At 45.8% G+C, this 17,713-nt stretch overlaps 1 protein-coding gene across 2 annotated transcripts in view; it reads right to left on the reverse strand.

Annotated features, from left to right (window-relative positions):
* NCALD (neurocalcin delta) overlaps positions 1 to 14,723 on the reverse strand; it is a 50,225-nt gene extending 35,502 nt beyond the window's left edge. For both annotated transcript variants that reach the window (XM_003205205.5, XM_010709184.4), the window contains exon 1: positions 14,570 to 14,723. The gene's annotated coding sequence lies outside the window, so the exon portion shown is untranslated. The remainder of the gene's footprint in view (positions 1 to 14,569) is intronic.
* Between the last annotated feature and the right edge of the window lie 2,990 nt (positions 14,724 to 17,713).

Genomic DNA, 17,713 nt, shown 5'->3' on the forward strand with positions numbered 1-17,713 from the left:
CGGGCAAGATTCAACTGGCTGATATCAGCCACAGTTCATAAAGAAACCGCTGACGCTCCTCTTTGAAATGCGGTCATGATGAAATGTACAAAAGAAATGTCTGAAACGTTTGACAGACAAAACATGGGGAGCTGGTCATGGTGAACTCAGCTAAAACCATCAACAGGAGGCTTCCTGAAAACCTGATCTGGGGCTACACCTACAGCTAGGTGAACCACAGCTTCTGTGAACAGGTAGTAGCTGCTTTCTGTATGAGAAGTAACCAGGGACAGGATGGGAGTGCCTGAAAATGTTGTATTTTTGTGTGATTCCCTTTACAATGCACTGTAAGCACTCAGAAGGCACAAACAGAACTAACTTATTTGGATTTAAGTCATATAGAAGAAATGTGCATTTGCTTCTAGGGGTTTTCACGATAACAATGTTCTACCATCAGTTAACTATGGATACTTTTAGCAAACTATTTGGAGTATCATGCATTTGGGTCTTCATAAAAGAAGACAACCTAATCAACACAATAATTTATTTTGACCTGATCAATTACAGCCCCCAAATGATGTTAAAATAGCACACACAGAACACACGTTAGAGCCTAGAATGTAAATGTTACCTTTTAAAATATGAAGACAACCAAAAGCAAAGTCTGGAGCAGCCTGCAAACTTCCCTAACATGACCAAGAGAAATAAATCTACTCCTACCAACTGTACACGGAATTCATGCCTGTGGTTTTTAACAACACCATCCTTGTAGCATGGCCAGATGAACAACTTAATTCAGTTAGTTAAGTTGCATAAGAGACTCTGTCCCGCTAGCAACACAGGGCAGCTTGATCTTGAGTGAAAATCAGTGGCGCATTAAGACCTATGATGTTTTGTGGGGGAACACCTGGCTGCCTCCTTGCACAGCTGCCCCATGCACACACAGACACTGCGTTCCCCAAGTCCCAACCACACCATAGCACAGTCATCACCATCTGAGGCCGCAGAGATGAACAAGGTCAAAGGCTCCTCCCCTGAGATCCAAGCTGTCATCCAACTTGAAATGACCAGCCCTTAAGGTTTCGTTGTCAGCTGCAAAATCTCTCCCTAAATTGCTCCCACAGCAGACCCATGGGAACTGAGAAATGCTAGACTTCCATCCAACCTCATGCCATTCTGTGTTTTCACACAGCCCTTTACCTTCTGCAAGCCCAGTGAGCTCTCTGCCTGCTACAACCATGCCGTGGGCTGCTCTCTTCCTTCTGTTTCTTATCATAGAATTATAGAATGGTTTGGGTTGGAAGCCTACCCAGTTTCAACCCCCTCCACCCTGGGCAGGGCTGCTACCCATCAGAGCAGCCTGCTCAGGGCCCATCCAACCTGGCCTCGAATGCCTCCAGGGATGGCGCATCCACAGCTTCTCTGGACAGCCTGTGCCAGGTTCTGGCTTGCTCTTCAACCTTCAGCCCACAGGATTGAGCACCTCCTGTGCCATCAGTACTCATTTCCTAGACCAGGAGTAGGTGTCCCCAGAGCAGAGGGAGAGGGAGATGCTTCTTGTTACTCTTTTCAAAGCCCTTCTCCAAGCTCTACTCCACATGGCCTTTCACATGAGCTGCTAAGAGTGGCAGCAGATGCTCATACCCACAGGGAGGGGAGTTTTAGTGCTGCTCTATTTCCTTCCCTGCAAGATTCACATTCAGAAAACGAGCGATCACCTGTGGGAGGGCTTTCTTTTCTGTTCCGCCAAAGTATTGGAAATCAAATGGAGTGCACCTCAAGGCCTCACTTCACTGGAGCTTTTATCTTTCAAAATTAGGTTAGCAGATTTGTTTCTACAGTGGCTTAATCTCAGAGAACATCATCTGTGCACATGATGGACTGGAATATGGACTAATTCTGTCAATATAGTGACTGCCTGAATCTTATTGCCAGGTACAAGGAATTCAGCCCTTCCTTTGAGATGTTAAGCAGGAGGAGAAAAGAAGGGGAGAGGAGAGGAGAGGAGAGGAGAGGAGAGGAGAGGAGAGGAGAGGAGAGGAGAGGAGAGGAGAGGAGAGGAGGAAGGAGAGGAGAGGAGAGGAGAGGAGAGGAGAGGAGAGGAGAGGAGAGGAGAGGAGGAGAGGAGAGGAGAGGAGACCTGGGGTCCCAGCTTACATTCAGTCATCCCTTTACCACAAACATATCCAAAGCCCTGCAATGGGTCTATCTGTGTCCCACGTCAGCTGAATTCAGGGCTGAACTCAGCATGGAACTTCCTTGAAGGAGTCTTCCTCTGGACACTGACACTCAGAGCCTCTGGCGTTGCTTGAACAGAGCAATGGGACTAGGCTGGATCAGAGCATGTGCACAGAAACACACCAAATGCTCCAAACCTAGAAACAGCCGTAACAAGTTAGATCTCATGACAGGAGTTCAGGAGGTGACCATTTCAGTATCGAGTCCTCCACATTACTTGTCTACACACAGCAGCAGGAATCCAACTCCAGCTACAGGAACCTGAATTTAGCTGTCTCCATACAAGCTGTGGAAGACCATCACTGGAGCCTGGGGAGTGACTGAGCAAACCCCAAATTCATTGGCTGATTATAGGCAAAAACAGAAATATTGGAGGATAGTTTCACAAAACGGCTTGGGTAGAACACAGACTCAGTTTGCTCTACACCCAGTGTCAAATGAAATTATATCATTTGTTGTCTTGGAGTTCCTTAAATTGGTCAGAAAGAGCTGGAAAATGCAGCCTCATGTCAAATTAAAGCTTTTTCTGCCTCATTGCTCTGTTCAGGAGGCAAATCCTCAAATCAATTGTTCCTCAGGCTGTGCTAGGACAACTGCCCACCAATAGAGTTAAATGGAGCCCGGAGTGCCAGGGGAGCTCCTGCCCTTGGTTTTAGATTACCTTAGATGTAGGGGCCTAAGGGGAAGGATTGTGAGCCAGCCCTCCACATGCAATGGTAAAAGCCTGTTCTTCAGATCCAAGAATATTCTGATGTTAATAAAAAAGCAAAACTATCACTCAGGGAACAGCCTTAAATAAAGATGGATTTGATTTTTCTAAAGGTGTTTCCTTATTTTTTTTAAAGAAGAATCATATACTCCTTATTTGTACAACACATTCAGAAGACCGTGCTAATAGCGCAGAGAGATACCCCAAACCTGAATTTTTCAAAGGAAGGAGGGCAAGAATTTCTTTTGCTGCCATCAAAAGGGCAGCCAAAGATTCAGTAATCTCCCCTCTCTTATTTGAGCCTAAAAGAGACGGAGCTCTGTTCTTCAGTTTGTGGGATGTCACCAAGTCCTCCAAAAGCCTCTAAAGCCTTTGGCACAGAGAAGAAAAGAAGACAGTCAGATCTTTGTGGGGAAATGCAGGGAGATGCTGGGGGAGAATCTTGCAGTCTTAATTGCAGAACTATCAGGAATGTTGTTTTAGGACTACAGGATATTTATAGTCTCACCCATTTTGAATATAAAGGGTACAAACATCATTTTTGCTATTCCTCTAAAGGCCAATATCTAGGCAACACAGGCCAGAGCACAAAAGAATTTTCACCCCATTCCAATTTCCCATAAAAAAAAAAACCCCACGTACTAAGCCTGAATAATGAGTTTAGTCATTTGAATCATGAATTTGGCTTTATAAGACGCTGGGAGACTGAAGCAGAGCAAAACACGTCTGCTAACACCCCGACTGGAGCACCACAATTGGCAAGTCCTGCTGAAGAGAGATCTCAGACTGAAGTTGTAGAAATGTTAGGGGTTAGAACTGAAGTTTCTTGGCAGAACTGACCTTATATGGAAGCCTCATAGAAAGCTTGGCTGCACTGGCTTTCAAACCAGCACATAAGGTTGTGTTTCTAATGGATATATATGTGTATACATAAAGGTTGATACAAAACCATTTGGGTGAAATCACAGTAAATAATTCCTTCTGGAGAAGTGCTGCACAGAACCAGATGTTTCCCCTTTAAGGGTAATGGTCTGAAGTGAAAGGGGAATTCTCAGGTAGAAGATGGTTTTACAATAGAGTTCTTCAAGGAGGAGACTCAGGATAGATCTTATTTAACATTTTCATTAATCACCATAACTCATAATCTCAGAGCAGTGCCTTTGCTGATGACACCAAGGTGGGAAGCACCATCAGCTGGAGAGCCAGGAGATCACACAAGAAGAACAGAATGACAATCGTGTCTTGGAAAGGGATCTGAAATCACTGGGGATGCAGTGGAGGGCAGCTAGGCCAAATAAGGGAAAGGAAAGCCTGAGCAAGCAGAAGAGATCAGGAGCACTCAGCTGTTTAGCCTAGCTAAAGAAAGTCCAGGAGGGGATATGTTTGTAGTCTATAAATACATCTGAGGGGGTAAACACTAAGGAAGGAGAAAAGCTATTTAAACTGAGGGACAATGCTGGCACAAGAACAAATGAGTATAAACTAGCCATGAATAAAGTTTGGCTGAGAATGAGAAGCAAATCTCTAACCACTGGAACAGAGAAGTCTGTGGAACATCCTTCTCCTCAGATGACAAGACAGAAGGCCTAGCTCATATGAAGAAGAAGTTTGAGAAATCCACAACCTGAGCTTTCGCGATGGTGTTAGCTGCACCAGGCTGGATGCCTCAGTAGAACCCTTTATGCCATATTCTCCTCTAGAAGAGAAAGATATCTTAAAAACCAAACACGCTTCTCATTGCAGGCAGCACAGCAGGTGGCCAAGAGCAGAGACAAAGATTGGGTATTAGGAAAAATTTCTGCTCAGAAAGTGTGGCGAGGCACTGGCACAGGCTGCTCAGGGAGGTGGTGGAGTCACTGTCCTTGGAGGTGTTCAGGAAACACGTAGATGTGGCACTAGAGCACTTCACAGGCATGGGCTGATGGTTGAACCTGATGATCTTATTAGTCTTTTCAACCTTAATGATTCTATGATTCTGTGATTTTCAGATGTTGGCGATACCTCTGCCTGCTCCTGTAGTGTGCATTCTCAAGAACATGGTGCAGAAGGAATGCGAGGACAGGGCTGTGAGTAGGTGGGCGACAGCCAGGGCACAGCTCATAGCCCAAGGAGAGCAGTGAGCTATGTTGGTTCAGGCATTAAGGAACATAAGAAGTAGTAAAACAGTTACTGTGGGAGATTATTTGAAATTAAGTTCTGGAAGTAACCCAATAAAACTCATAGCTAGTTGGGCTTAACACTGGAGTCAAGAGACTTTACGTAATATGTTATCCCAGTTTGAGAAATAAGCTTTCGTGTTCTGTAGAAAGGAAACCAGTTGCTCAGTTTCGGTTCAGTACTGATAAGGCAGATGGTAACCATTTTATTTTTAAAGTCAAAACAGGCTTTCTACAAAGCTTTTTTTTCCTTAATGTGATCCTTTCCTCTCCTACAGACAACACAGAAGCACTTTAATATCACGCAGCTTTCTCATCTGAACATCTCTGACCACTCTACAAAGGCTGCAGGGCCACATTTGCATTGCAGTGTTGGCTGAAGTGAAGAAGAGTTAGGAAAGGATTTTCTACCGCACCTGAGACTTTTTGCATCAGCTCATGCTGTGTTCCCGGACCGTCTGAGATCTGTTTTTGAAGATCCCAAGGAGCTGAGCAGCTCCTGGGGCTGGATCTGGGGAGACTCACAAAGGGATGGGATGGGACACAGGAGGGACATGGCTGGAAGCTACTTTCTAGGCACTGCAGCATGACAGCTATGTCAGCAGAATGACATAACAGTGATGCTTTCACATGACTTCTCTGGATGTCTCAAGTATTATAAATGAGTGCTTTAAGGAACGCTGCCTCTACAGTGAACAACACAGTCCTTGGGATGCTGCAGGGCATGGGAGATGGTTTATTCTGCTTTTAGCTATCAGGTGTTTCTGTGCATAGAGCCAGGAAGTTAGCCTGTATGGAAGCTGTCAGCTACCTGCCTAACAGGGCAGCACAGAGTTGGAGGGGAGCTGTTGCTAAAGGACACAGCTTTGGGTTGAGTTTTTTCTTTTCCTCCCTGGAATTGCCGCTCTGGATGTGAAACAGCAGTAAAGCACAAAACAGTGGTGAATGGCAACAAAGCACTTCACTTTGTGAAATGGAACCTGGCCCTGCTCATGGGGCTGCAGAAGGAGAGGGGCACTGCTGTCCCCTGCTACCTGCTGAGCTCACCGAGGGCAGCATGAGTGGAATGGAACCAGTCGGAGAGAAGATCAGCAGCCAGAGCTCTGCCACAATTTGGTATCACACCAATATCCTCAGGGCAGGAAAAAATAGCTGAGAACAGATACCACAATGCCTCACAAATTCATCTGACGCCGATTTCTCTCAGGGGACATGTAATGTAGTTAAGCACTGTTCCCATTAGATGCCCCAAATCTAATTAGTTTATGTAACTGCATTAGATGGAAAAGGTGCATGTTGCTGATAGCTGCTCAGTGGGAGCATGCCGTAGATCTTTCTTTTGCCCACTTAAAATTAAAGTAATCTTTGTTGTATATTAGATTCAGCATCTCATAATGAAATGCAATAAAGATTCCTGGAGTAGATTGCATTTTTTCCCAATATGTTTAAACATATCTTATTGATTGGAGGAGGCACAGTTTTGGAAGTAATGTGCTTAAAAAAGCACCTGAGCAGTCCACACTCCTCCAGGCAAGTGCATGCATCAATGAGCACGTCCACAAGCAGTGCTGATCCTGTTGGTGCTGGGAGGCTGGAGGCTAGCAGCCGTAAGGCTGGCCAAGGGAAAAACACCTTGTCTGCACAGATAGAGTTAGCATGTTGTGAAACCTTGGTCAAAATTACTCATCTGCAAAATCAGATGGCTGACTTTGGTTGGTAAGGAATAGTAAGTGGTGATCTTCAGGGGAGAGACCGAAGCAAATGATGGCACAGAACAAGGAATGAAAACGATGGTGTGGCACACAGACAGTTGAAAGGACATTTATTGGAAGATGTGCTTTTAAACAGTCTGTGCTTTTAAACAGGAGCACATTTTGGTTAAAAACCCAGCAAAGTTGAGGAACTGTACATTAGAGCCAGATGCTCAGTAGAACTGGAAATTTAAGAAAGGTTCTGCTTTTTTTTTTTTTTCCCCCTGATGACGCCTGGAAGAAAAGCTTGTTTTTGGTTTTGTGAAAGAACTATTTCCCATTGTCTTTCAGAGTGCCATTTCGGTTTCACTGGAGGAGCAGCCGTGAGCATGCATGGTGGGATGCACAGGGCACATCTTTAATTACACCTCTCCTTCCCTGGGAGACAATTGCTCAGGGCTAATAAGGATTAAAACATACTCAACAACTCTGAAAAATGCCAATTTCTGCTTGCAAACAAAAGGGGAAAACTTTGTTGTTGCATGCACATGTTTGGGGGCTAACGGGAAGTAAAAATCCAACTGACTGTGCTTGGAAAGCTGTGGGGAAGGATACAGGTAAATGGTCCCCTGACTTTCTCAAAGCTCCATAGACACAATTCAAGGACAAAAACGTGGCTGTTGAATACAACACAAATAACATAGTGGGGGAAAACTGCACTGTGACATGTCCTTTGCTTTTTTGTCTCTCCCGACACTCAGGTGCTACGGTGAGAGCACAGAGACATCACTTCCCTCTTGCAGGGTCCCCTGACCAGGTATTAGGCACATTACTAGCATTGCAGAAGTGGGTAGTGCTGATGTCTGACTGAAGGGGGGAAGGGCATTTAATAGGTTTAATACAGATCATTCTGGAGAAACTGGAGAGGAGTGTAGCACAGGATACCCAAATCCGCAATTTTCACATCTTTAAAATAAATACAAGCAAATGCCTCTGAGTACATTCCTAGCACTGAAAAGCCAACAGGCAGGGAAATTCCCTCTTCCGTCTGCTAAATATCCTCACCCTTCCTAGGAGAGACCTTGTGCCATCTGCCACACAGGACAGGCCCAGCTGCTCAGACAGGGTACTAAACCCTCCCACACAGGAGGATGGGACTTGGCCAGGACCAGAGCTGTGCCAGGGATAGGAAGCAGTTTCAGTCCCTGAGCTCCAGTGCTGGGGATGTTCCCTACTGAGTTTGGTATGAATGCAGCCACTGCATGGCTGTTATTGCAGGACACCTGATAACTTGTCACATGCTTGAATATTAATGCTGAGACCAAAAAAAAAAAAAAAAAAAGCTAACATTTGGGGAAGCAAGCTGTTACCTCTTGGTAAAGGGGTGTTGGAAGGGAATTGTGAGCAAGATGGCTTGAGGCACTGATGGTCCAGTCCCTCTGCACCCTGGATTTAGCAGCAGCACCTGCCTGAGCCACAGTGACTCATTTGGACACTCTTTGCCTGCTACATTTACAGTGACTCTCCGGCTTTCCATAGAGGCAGCTTCAAGTGGGGCTGAGCCAGGGTCCTGCATGCCAAAGCTCCCAGCAGGGAATCTGCTCTCCATCCCCCCCAGGTCTGTGCAGAGACAGCAAGAATGGGAAACTTCCCTCTCTCCACACAGTATTTGCATGCTTGGATGGCCACGGTGAAGGCAAACTGCTCAGACATAGCACAGCAAGCCACCACCGTGAACATTTGATTTTTAGGTTCTTTTTAGGTTCCTATGTTTCCCCTCCAAGTCCCCACTGGAAGACTGCCAGCACCCATTTCTGGTTCCTGAGCATGAGGGACATGGTGACAAGAAGGAGATGCCCCCAAGCAGCCTGGCTGGAAACCCCAGAGCAGCTGCTCCTCTGGGTCATTTTTCAAGCATGGGAACCCAAAGCCACCCTGGGGCTGCATCCCAGCTCAGTGGGGTATGAGACAAAATTGCCCCAGTCGTGGGGAGCTGCCACCTGCCCTGTGGTCTGCCCTCAGCTTCCCGTGACAGGTGAGCACAGGCTCAATGCAGACACATGTGGGCACGCAGCCGTCCAGCTCTGGCTGCAGATCCCCCTGCTCCCGGTCCTGGCTGCTCCTCTGGTTAAAATGTTATTTTGGGAAAGAAGTGAATAATTGGAACAGCCCTGGAAAAGCACAGGGAATTCAGCAAACAAAACAAAAGTAGCTATTTTAGACAAGGCCCCCAAGTGTAGCAGTGACTTGCTTTAACTCCTTTCTCGCCTGAAGACTGTCCTCAAGTACAACTGGAAGACAATGGCATGTACAAAATCTATACCTTAGATTCACCCTTAGGAAGAGATATGAGATACAGAAAGCCTTTGCTTTGTGCAGGAGGCTGGTACCCTCCCGAGTACATTGCTTCTACTTTTACATAGCTCCGCTTCTCATCTCTTGCTTCATAGGTAACATAGACAGCAGATGGCCCTCCTGCAGCAGTGCCCACTGCCCTGTGCTCCTGAACCACTCAATGGCCAAATGGTGCCATACGGGACTGACTCTACCAGCACCAGCCCTCAAACACCTCTTGCAGCTCAGATTGGGGATTCTGATTAGGGAAATCTTCCAACACAGCAAGGGAGAACAGCAATTCTGATCACGTTCTCAATCTTTGGAAGTAAAATAATTGAAAGTGAGGGATCCTGCTTGCTCTGTCAGAGGTGTTCAAGCAAGAGAAGGCAGTGGTTAAGCTAAATGATGCATCCTTGGCCAGCCAAAATCCTGCACTCTTCTTGTTCATATCAACCTGTGAAAAAAGTCTACAGATATGCAGAAATGTCCTTCAGATGAGGCTGTTTTAGAAGGGTCAAAGCAACTCCATATGAAAAACCCCATGCAAGAAAAACAGCTATGAATAGGACACTTGACAGACGGGTCCAGCGGACAACAGACTATGTTTCTGCTGAGATATAATTGCTCTAATTGGGCTTGGGCTTGCTAAAATTGTAAAGTTAAAGAGGACTCTGCAATCAAGCTGCCATTCTGCACAAAAGAATAGTGTTGTGATAGAAACCACACAGCAGTTGGGGAAATAATCAGCAGCTTTGTGCTCACTGCCCCCAGCATCTCAGGCTGCCGCAAGGAGCAGTCACTCAGCGGAGCAGAGCACTCTGCCTGGAGTTGGAAGGGCGCAGGGCTGAACTGCTTCAGCCTCTCCAAGAGGTGCCTGACTGAAGCTCATGTTTAGGATGAGCTGGGTCTGTTGTGGCAATACCAGCAAGGGGAGAAGCTGGCCAGAATGCTCCCTGTCCCTCCTGCTCCAAGCCTCGCAGCCCTGGTGTGCACCTGCCTCCTGGTGTCCCCAGGCAAGGCCACACTGTCTGCAAGGATCAAATTGGCCTAATTACATCATCTCTAACAAAAATACTTTCCAACTTTGTGATGATGCCATGCAGCTCCTGTCCTCCACTCACGTCACACACACCAGGTGCAGGTGACAGGATGTGCATCATCCAAATTCAAGTGATGGGGCAGGTATCCTCCTTTGTACCAGCACTGTGTGGCCCTTGGCATGTCAGAAGGGAATGCAGGGACTGTCTTAGCAAAACCCCAAGGGATGTATAAGGAGAAGGAAGTACTAAACACACCTCACACTCAGAAACTGCCTTCTGCTGACTTTGCTCTGCGTATCGCAAGCTCTGCTCCACACACCAGCATCCCATGTACTGGCAAGGTGGTGGGAAGAACTTGCCATGGTTGATTCTCTCCCTAAGAGTGTTTGTTTCCTGAAGAATAGGAGGGGATTGCTCAACATAAGCCCAACTAAAAAGAGAGGTCGTGCTTGTTTCTAGCCAAGTTACCTATAAACCAAATATTATAATAAGCATGATCAATGAACCCTTAAGAATTGCCAATGCAATTAAAACATTGTGAACAAGTACAGCAAAACGTCCCAAACGTTCAAAAGAAGAGCAGAATTAAGCCAAGCTCTGTCTTCTGCTCCTTCCAGTGAGAGGAGGTACTGCTAAGAATTTCAGGCTTCGGACAAATTCAAAACAGCATTCAGCCCAAACTACAAGCTTCTTGGCTTTTCTGGGTATAAATCAAATCCTTACGTTATCTCAGTGTCATTCTGTGGCTGCAAGCAATTCATCAGCTCCCAGCACAGCCAGACTGAAATTCATTTAACAGGCTCTGAGCACTTCAGCTCTCCGTGATTGGATGTTTCTGTGGAAATGAATCTCACAAACAAAAAAAATCCCAAAGATCGGCAGAAAGTCAACAGTGCCTTGGGACCGCAAAATGCAGCACTTTAGAACTTGGAGCCCACCTCTGGGATTCCAGTGTTTGGTGAAGCTGTAAAAAGGGCAGTGCTCCTTCACAGTGCTCCCTCTGGGAAATATCGCATTCAGCAATTCCTGAATTACAGTTTCTAATTATATTTTCATACTGTAATGCTGTCTGAAATGCAAATCTGATGACAGAATAATTCGATCCATGTAAAATAATTACAAAATTACTGTTTCTCAAACCTCAACCCGTACTCCCTGCCATTTAAGAAGATAAATTTAACAGCAGCAAAAGTACAGCCAAAACATATTAAATTTTTCAAACTGTTATCTGACTCTAACTGTCTGCATAGACTTTGGCTCACCATGGAAGATTGCTTCTAAAATATGGCTACCAACAACATTCCGGAGTGAGGATTTCTGTGCTTGGAACCAACAATGAGGTCAACTTTTATTTTGCATTTGGAGTACCACACGCATGGCATCTGGCTTTAATTGGAAAAGCAACTGTTGATTAAAGTGTCAACTCCCTACTACTGCTCAGTTATCATTTAAACCAGTTGTTGTTAAAGTTGATGCAGGACATTAAATTAGCAGAACGTGATGATTTTTAGCAGCGTAGAAACCAGCTTCTGCAAGATGTAACTTAAGAGACTGAAACCCAATACAGTTGCAGCAGTTCCCACTGTTTGACAATTCCCCCATAGGGGGAATTCAATTCCCCAAGGAAATGCTGCCTTGAGTAGCAGCTGGGACCTTTAAGGTGACAGCAGAAATCACCTTCTGTATGAGAAACAGAGGAAGGAGTCAGTGCGCTGCACTGCAGGGATTATTTTTTGTAGGTTTTCTTATGCTTCTAGCCTAAATTTAGATTGTCATTGACCATCAGCTCAACCAGATCAAGGTAGAGCACACTAAAGGCTCGAGTGCATTATTATTACTAGGCTGGAGGCATCAACAGCTTGAGTCTGTTATTAATTCCCCTGACTGCATTCAGTTGCGAGAGAAGTGACTCAGGGAGAGCTCAGCCTTGCTCTCAGCCAGTCTCACCTAGGTGAAGGGCTCCAGCTCCTGAGTAATTAGTGGGCTGCTCAGCCCTTCTTGTGGATAAAGGGACTGTGGAGGAGATGCTGTCCTCCACCTCTACATGCAAGGGAGTGACACCTGCAAGTGGCAAGGCTGACAGGAGCTATGGAGTCTATTGGGTGTCCCCAGAAGCAGGTGAGATGCCACCAATCCCTCGCACATGCCATTTATTTTTTATTTATATTGGAGGATTTCAAGCCCAAGGAAGCTGGTGATCCTAGGGCCATGGCACTCAGCAGAAGAAAAGGGGTGGGCTGCAGCCCCCTTCTTGCTCCTCAGTGATGGGAAGCAGGCAGGGACCCAAAGACTGCTTGGTCTTTTCTCACAGTGGGTGAAGGGCTCACTGTTCTGCTTGCTGGGAATTTCATACCCTTCTGAGATAAAACCCAAGCATTTGATGAAAGGGTTTGTATAGAGCTGACCAACAAAACAAGAGCACAAAATTACCAGGAAGAAGTACATGGACCAGGGAGCGCTCTCACACAGATCCCTTCCTGTCCTCTGAGCAGAGATCCATGCCCTCTGCATGCATTGCAGGATCCAATGCCACAAGCTTTCTCCTTGCTGTCCCTGCCATGCCTGCTCTGAGGCTCAAAGAGGGTGGCAGGATGTCCAGAGCCCACAGGACCCAGTGAGAGGGGACAGAGCTGCTTACTCTGCCAGGCAGGATGCATCCCTCTCATCATATGGGTGGCAGTTCATCATCCTTGGGGAAACTAAAGAAAGATATGCCTGTCAAACTGGAGATGATGAACAATTTTTTAAAATATTTCTGATGAATATCACTTGAGCAAATGCTGCCTCCATTATTTTTCATTTTTTTGCAGACGTTTTTGGGGTGTCTGCAGGCAGGTGGAGGCACGGAGCATCCCTGTGGTGACCCAGGGCAGCCCAGCGGGCAGGGGCTGTCCCATCGTGATGGAGCTGTGCGGGTGCTGTCACTCCTTGTTAAACCCACTGCGAGGAAGGAGGGGGGACTTTGCATGCACTGACGCATGAGAAAAATGTATTAAACACAATTTCAAATATTTCAGTTGCCACAACATTGATAATTCGGACACAAGAGCTATATTGTAAGGAACAAACAGTCCCAAGCAAAATGGCTTAGAGGCTTCAGCTGCAATTATCCCTGTTGGTCTGTTAAGCGTGCCAAATGCAGTGAGATCCAGAGCACTAAGCCACAACTTTCCTTACAGAAGAGCTTTCAGTGTTAATCTCTGCCTTGGCTCCCTTTCTGAAACAATTACTTCTGCTGCACTTAGTAATATTAGGGTATTTTTTACGCCGTTTTTTCTTATCTTTTATTGTGCCGTGCTTTAAATATTTGTGCAGTTCTGTGGTCATTTCAGAGCGGCAGCCGCTTTACAAAATCATTACCATTATCAATAAACCCTTTGAACTTTGGGAGGAAGGGAGCAGGAGTATTTAATTAGGGAAGATAAGAGCGGTCTAACATACTTTTCCAGGAAATAACGCACACGATGTTTCAGCTGTGATCTGTCCTCAAGGCGAATATGTGTGCTTGCACACAAACTCCGGCTGTGGCACCAAACTTCAGCAGCCCCAGAATCTCCTTCTGCAAACAGCCTCCTCCAAGCCAGCAGCGTAACACAGACACACAGCAAGATCTCTTCTTTTTAAAAAATGCCCAAATAGCATTTATTTTCCCATTACCATGGTGCTGTTCTTTTTTTAGCCATCCCAACCACCCGTAACCCACCATGGAATAATTATAAAAATAAAAATCCTTGCATGTGACAAAAAGCCTGTGTTACAACCACGCTGCTCTCTTGGCACATATTTCAGACACGCTCTCAGGAAGCTCTGGGTCCTTCCCTCTGTAAACATCATTGAGCCGAGCGCCGCATGCCCCCGGCCAAAGACAGAGACCCAGAGCAGTGTCCAGAGCCTGTGTGGACAGAGCCGGCTCACTGCTCCAGCTCAGGGACCCGGCAGTGAGCTGCTCCCCATGCACCTACTGCTGGCCTCCCGCTCCCTGCAAGCTGGGGACCAAACCGCTGGACGGTCAGTGTTAACAAACGCACAAGTTCTAACAGGAGTGTAAAGCTGTGATGCCCAGATCAACAACACAGCTAAGCATGATTTCTTTTAACTCCCAAACGGATTCGCCTAGAATCGCTCACATTCATTTATATTCTGAAAGTGTCAAATGAGAACAATATTGTTTTATTCTGCTTTCACGGATCATTAATCTAAATCTAACTCTGCTTAGCAGTCTGCACGCAGAATTCGTGACTAGAAGCTGCTTTGCATCTATCTGATAGCACCGGGCTCGTTCATCACAACAAACTTCAGCCAAAACAAACAAGTGAAAAAACACCCTCACAATAAGCTGCTTTGCATCTTTTTTTTTTTTTTTTTTTTTTTACTTTTTTCCTTAAAAATACCTGACGAGAAAACAAAGCAAATGGTTACCTCAGACTGCAGAAATGCAAGTTTTTAATAGTCCATGCTCTGGCAGCCCCTGAGAAACAGCAGCGGCAGCAGTGGCGGCGGCGGGGATAAATCCAGCATCCACTGGGTTCTCACACAGCTTTGGCTGCGCGGCTGAAACCACAGGCTCTGCCTCCAGCTGACGTCAAAGCGCTGTCACATGGCCAGATGAAAGCCAAGAGAGCACTGGTTGTCGTGGCAACCGCAGCACTGCTCTGAAATTATTTCAATAGGTCATCTGTCACACGGGGGGCACGTCTGAAGCATCGTGGGCGCCCCGACAGCCCAACGACCCCCATCCCAACCGGGGCTCACCTTCGAGAAAGCATGTCTCTTCCTCCCACATCCCTACATGCAGCAGAATAAGCCCAAGCAAAGGGGCACATGGGCGGGAATCCCCACACGGGGCACCTCTGTTTGTGTGGTCATTGGGATGTCCTGGAATGGGGATGAAGCACAGCCTACCACTGCCCGCCCCCAGCCCAGCTCCTAGCTTTGAGCTTGCCCCAAACCACCATGAAATACTTCTGGTTGGAGTGGCCAGAAGGATGGACAGACAGAGGGAAATGTGGGAAATCTTTCTTCCATACCATAAAGAGAAGCAATGATAAGGGCTCATGGGGTTATTGCAACAGAGAAAGGCGGAGCCAACTGTCTAAAATCTGTGCCTTAAGAAAATATGCTTCATTAATTGGAATATCACTGGCAGTCTAGAAGAACAAGGATAATAGAATGAATTTTTAAAATCAGCATATACTACATGTATCACATATAATAATTAAGCCACCATGGAAGGCATGTCAACTCACACCAGTTAAACTATACCGTAACACACTTTCTTCACTAAATGCAGCTCTTGTACAACACTTGCACACATTTGACGACGATGTTTGTACAACACAACAGAAAGTTTGGGATCTTAGGTTAAAAAGAAATCTCTTAGTCTCCATCAGAATCATAGCATCATAAAATGATTTAGATTGGAAGGGATGTGAAAGATCACTGAGCTCCCCTGCGACCTGCCACTCACCAGGCAGAGCTTCCCAGGGCCCCATCCATCCTCACCTCGAATGTTCCCAGGGATGGGAAATCCACAGTGTTATGTAGTGCATTGCGACCTAACTGCAATTCTGCCAAAAATGTGTGCACATGGGGGAGAATTTAAATGTTTTGGCTCTTTTAAACTCTATTTCACAAAGCTAGATGATATAACACATGCATTTTAACAGCACAAAACATTTCAATGGCATTTTTCTCATGTTGGGGGGAGGCTAGGCAGGGATGCCACTCGGACATACCGAGATGAAAGCAACAGCACTCATTCCTTGCAGGCCTAAAAATCCAGCTGAAAGTGGCAGAAAAGTGGATATTTGCTGACTTAGCTTCATTTTTCCATGCTAAACCCCCAATGCCAAATCTGTTTCTTTGGAGGTGTCAATCAGCCAAGTGAGCAGAAAGCTATGAGACATGGGCACTGGCTGGAAAAATGCATAAAAAAGATATTCAGGGACTGAAGAATGCTGAGGAACAAATGTGCTTTGTCCACATGGGACCACGTTCCTCATCTCGCTGCAGGAAATGCACTTTCACACAATAGATGGGCTGCTGGAGCTTCTCTGCATTATGTGCTGTATCTCACAACATATACATAGCTATCTAAAACTCCTGAAAATGTACATAGCCACCTATTACTAGTGGAAGCACCCTAATAGACAGACATCTGGATATATGACATAGCTTAAACCCAGTCACAGTACCGCTAAGTGAGACAAGATCCTGCTTTTCCTCCTGCTCTTGTTTTGGCTCTGCAGAGCTAACAATAGATAACATTTGTTTGCCCATAAACCAGAAGACACACAGAGAGCAGAAATACTATCTGACGTGGTCTTTGAACCCACAGAAGATCTCCCCCGGTGTCAGCCAGTGAGGCAGCCTCACTCTCAGAAGGGAGCCCCATCGTTTCAGCAGCTGGGAATTCACTTGATGTTTCTCTTACAATAACAATACTTAGAAAAGTGCTTTATCTTGGAGTCTTCCCTCAAATATCCATGACTTAAAAAACAAAACAAAACAAAAAAAAAAAACCCAACCCAGCGAGCAGGCATGATTTTAATATACTACTTTAAAAAAACCTCTGTGTTTTTTGCTGGTGACTGCAGCTTGCTGCTTGAAAAGGGGTAATGTTTCCATTGGCATCAGAAGAACAGATAAAAAAGAGACAGCAAAATGTCGTCATATTGACTTTTGCTCTTGTAGAAAAATGGGGTGGAAAAAAAAAACCCACAGGAAAAGACATTTTAGTTTTCATACAGCTGACATGGCACTGCAGGCAAAGAGGGGTTTGAAAGAAAAGCAGTCAGCACAAGTGGCTCAGCTCGCCCCATTCACTGAAGGTGGCCCAGAGAAAGAATTATTGTTCGAATCAAATCAGGTGGAAGATGGTTTCCCAGGAATGCAGCACTGTAAGAAAATCCTATGCTCTCCATACATGTGCCAGGGCTCTTAGAATCATTAATTCCTGCTCCCAGGGATTGTAAGCAGTTCCTCATCCAGGAGCAGTAACTTTGGGTTCCCATGCAACAACCTGGAGCAGATCTGGAGGTGTATGGACGGGCAGCAATCATTCCTCCCCCTGCAGACACCTTGGGTGTGTGCTGCACAGACTGCTGGAAGGCTCTTGCACAATGAATAATAGTAGCAAGTGTGCTGAACGGGAACCATCCACACAGGGATCCCAACTCACGGGCACTGAAGCACTAGGAGGCAAGTTCAAACACATGAGAGCAGATGAAAAGTGAAATAAATACTCCTTACTGGAAAAAAAAGCTCATCAACTAGTAATTGCAATCAGCACCTTTAAGGGACCATCCAGAAGGCTGACTGCTGCTGAACATGAATGCTTTTCATTAACTGATGTGTTTCAGTCATGTGCACTTGTTTTCTTTCTCATGTGCGGGCCACACTGAAAGAAAGCAGGGAAAAGCCATTTGGATCGGAAAAGAGTGGATTACTTGGCAACATGTGGGGGGAAAATCACTCTGGATCAAATAAAGCGCTTTGGGCAAAGTTATTTGGAGACTAAGGTCTTCATTTGAAGTGGGATTCAGCAAAGGGTTATGTGGGCAG

The sequence above is a fragment of the Meleagris gallopavo genome, chromosome 3, assembly GCF_905368555.1.
Source record: "Meleagris gallopavo chromosome 3, MGAL_WU_HG_1.1, whole genome shotgun sequence".
Taxonomy (NCBI): domain Eukaryota; kingdom Metazoa; phylum Chordata; class Aves; order Galliformes; family Phasianidae; genus Meleagris; species Meleagris gallopavo.